This window comes from Paramisgurnus dabryanus, chromosome 10 (assembly GCF_030506205.2).
Source record: "Paramisgurnus dabryanus chromosome 10, PD_genome_1.1, whole genome shotgun sequence".
Classification (NCBI taxonomy): domain Eukaryota; kingdom Metazoa; phylum Chordata; class Actinopteri; order Cypriniformes; family Cobitidae; genus Paramisgurnus; species Paramisgurnus dabryanus.
The window spans coordinates 20881298-20885458 of NC_133346.1; positions in this window are offsets into that span (position 1 = coordinate 20881298).

Here is a 4161-nt window from a genome sequence, read left to right on the forward strand (position 1 = left end):
ATGCTTGAAAGTTTTTAGATTGATGTACTGTATAACTAAAACTAGATTGGCCAGATCCTCGATTAGTCAGAATTTGAAGCTTATTTGTTTGTTTATAAGGGAAAAATTAGTAGATAGGAGAGGATTTTAGCATGCTTTGCTTTACCAAACTATAGTTTTGCTCATCCCTCGTTTCTTATACAACGTGGGATTTAAAGGTTTGTTGTCCACAAAGGCATAGGTTTGGATCTCCATCCATATGTAGTACACACAAAGAACTTTAACCTAGCCTTTTAAGTTTGTGCCTGCGACCATAACTGAGGTCTTTTGTCTTGTCATATGCAGTGTGGTAATATTGTCACGATCCACATCCGTAACGTGGGAAGAAAACCAAAGCAGGAAAGCCATAAGACCAGCATGAGTTATTCTCACCCTATCACGGTCTCTTAAACAGACCGCAATCAAATTGTTAGATGTTGAGAGTTTGTGATGGAGTAAATGTTGTGTTCTGCTTATTTTCTAAATGTATGAAATGGAATTAGCTAAGCATCCAGTAAAGTTTAATGGTTAATACGATCAAATTTGTAGCTAAATCAAAGATTTTTTTTAGCTGTCTTATTTAAAATTCTGTGCCACTGTTTGGGGAAGCGCTAACTGTTAAAACATGAGCGTCGGAACCATTGGAAAATGGCACTAATGGTTTCAAACCCACCCCATTTAACCTTTAATGAGCGTGTCATTGGATGATATTATGTCGTGACTGATCTGGAGTGTTGCACACAGAGAACATTTCCCCTCTTATTACGACCCATCAAAATCACATCAGCTGTCCAATTACAGTGCAGTTTTACTATGGTCCTTTCAGAGCAGGAAATCTATAGGCTAATAGTGACTGAATGATAATAAAACCAAGTTAACCCATTTTAAACGCCTTAAAATCTCATACCGTCCCATTCGGAAGCATTCGTGTGGCAAAGCTTTCATCTGGGTGTCGCTTACGGCAGTGTCCTCAATTCAGTTCTCTCTGAATGTTTGGTCTGCTCCTCTTATTTGATCGTTTCTATGGTGCTTCTGCAGTCAGTATAAGTCTCGATAAACTGTCTCTGAAGCAGACTGTGTTTGAATGCGAACTACACTTTGTGTGTGTGTGTACAGTGTAACAATGCAAGAACAGTTCCTGTAAATATGTTTTCCAAGTTGTAAAATATTTAAATAAAAAATATAGTATTTATACTAAACTACGATGTCGACTTTTTGTTGTGCCGCATCCTGAATATACAATATTTGTATTTCTGATTAAGACTATGTAACGTATACTACAGAAATAGTGAAACGTAACCCATATTTGGCCAAAGTCGGTGTTTACAAACAGCTTTCTTACAATGAGATGAGACAAAGTGTCATTCAACATTAAAAGAATTTAGAGCAAGAACACGAGTGTGGTACAAAAAGGGAGGGAGGAGATTTTTTCTCTGGGATTATTGTCTGTTAGAAAGTGAAATATGTAGCACGTACAGTACACCAGTCACTATATAAGTACAAATAATGTGCATTTAGAATAAAATTTGCAAATGTCTATATACAGTAAATACCATATCAAATGCACTCATCCTGTTGTTTTTCTGGGATCAATAGGCTGGGATTCTTTATCACACATAATTATAAAAAACAATTTATAAAAAACATAAATCATTTAAATGAAATGCTGTGGAAATAGAGCTTATAAACAACGCCTGGTTTCACAGACAAAGCTAAGGTGAAGCCAGGGCGATTCCTTAGTTAACCCTCAAATGGTCCTTGAGGGCCTATATGACCCCAAACGACATTCGTAAAAAAAGGTTCACTTTATCTCAGAGATCTTAAATTTTATGACTTTTCATGAGAAGTAAACCAATATATATATATATATATATATTTTGTATTATTGAAAATGTATATTTTTCTTACAATTATGCTTACATTTTGGACCCCCAAGGGCCAGTAGTGTAAACAAAAAACGGGGACCGTTTGGGGGTTAAAGGGATAGTTCACCCAAAAATGAAAATTTTCTCGCACCCTCATGTTGTGCTAAACCTGTATGAGTTTTCTTATTTTGATGAACACAAAAGATATTTTGATAAATGATGATAAGCACACAGTTGAGGGTACCCACTGAATCCCATGGAATATGATTTTCTTACTATGGAAGTCAGTGATTACAATTAGCTGTGTGCTGCTCATTTATCAAAATATCTTCTTTTGTGTTCATCAGAAAAAAGAAATGTATACATGTCTAAAACAACATGAGGATGAGAAAATTATCACACCATTTTTATATTTGGGTGAACTATCCCTTTAAATTGGGATATTTAAGTCACTAAAAATGCCTTAGAAAAAACACATGAAAGGTGTGCAGCTAAGACAAAACATGACATATTTTAAGGAATGTTGGGACAAGTTATTTTTAGTTAAGAAAGCTCAAACATTCATTTTAGTCAGGGTCAATCAACCCGTGTCTGTGAAACTGGGCATAAATGAAAACCTAAGCAGTCTTTTTTCTCTGATCTCTTGCTTGCTATTCACAGTATAAAAAGTCTGATCCACATAAACCACATCAATTTGTGTTTAGATGAAATACTTTCTGCAACAACGCAAACATGTATAAGCATCTGGTACTAGAAAAAGACCTTAGGAGGGCAATCCATGTTTTGGCTCGAACTGATTTTGCAAAGTGAGAGACAACATATTGTGTTGACCCAAGGACAACATTTCTTTTTGAATAAAACCTAAACCCATCCCAAACCCCAACCCTAACCAAACCCTAAAATCAGATGGACATGAAAATAGAAAAACAATGGTCTAGAAACAGCTAATCTTGGTTGTAAGCTTAAACTTAAAACTTATTTCTGAAATCTGATTGGTTGATTGAAATGTGGTCCCAGGGTCAACATAATGTTGCCCTGAGGACATCAACCACTTGGCAAAATCAGGAGAGCACCAGAGCCCCATGGGCTTGTGTGACCCAGATGTGATGTTCATCCCCTCTGTGGTGTAGTGATGTGTGCTTCCTTCCACAGACACATGTAAGCTTTTAAATTGAAAAACACGTCAATTTTTTAAGTAGGTGTTAAAATACAGTGCAGTAGATACACTGTTTCTGGACCATTAACACTAAAAGTAAAAGTTAGTTTTGTGGATTTTGTACTTTAGTTCAATTTTCACTGAATAGTTTTATCTGAATTTGTGCATAATTGAGAAAAACATCTCTGCTAAATAAAAACAAACAAAACAGTAGAAACCATCATAATTCTATGGGATTTTATGGTTTAAAAGGGGATTTTATTGGTTGTTAAAGAAACGAATGTTCTCTGTGAGTCTCTACTGGCTCTGTTGGTGAGACCATTAAATCCTACTTATGCCTGAAACACACTACAAAAATGATTTTTGTACTAGTTTTAATGGTAAAAACTAATGACTGGACATAACTATTTTTTTTGACAAAACGTAGTTATGCTTGGCAGTTATCTTCATAGAGCCAATCAAAGAGCCAACTGTGACTTGGAATTTTGATCACATAAATTCCATCAGCTTTTAAAATGCAGTTATGCACGAAACTCATTGTTAATTCATCATTTGCACCCACAATTGAATTGAATCTGCAAGTGCACTACTTTCATCTTGCCTCAAACCGGCAACATGTGAGTCATCCACAGGAGGGCAGCCGTAAGCTTGGTTTAGTGAACGTCACTTTGAAAATATTTCTGAATACTCTGATTTTACAGCTACTTAATGTTTGTATATTGTAATCAAATTGCATATATGATTTTTTTTAAAGGTCAAGCACGTCAACTGCACGTGCAATTTAAACATAATTGCACAAACTTCATGACTTCCTCAAGACGATCATATGAAAAGCATGTGAGGTCTTTGCCATAACAAGAGGCATCATTGGGTGCAAAGGACATGGTTAATCTTTATGGACCTCATTGTGAAAAAAATGGAAAACATAGTAAAATATCTTACCCTGACTCACATAAACCTAACAAAAACTTGGACGGCCAACAAATTTTACATTATTTACGTTTGAAGTAATACACACAACGTATGTATGTATTATTATTTTATTTTCAGTGTGGTTAAAGATATATAATTTTTAAGGAATGTGGGCAGATGTTTGACTTCATGCGAGGCTGCGCAGACCGA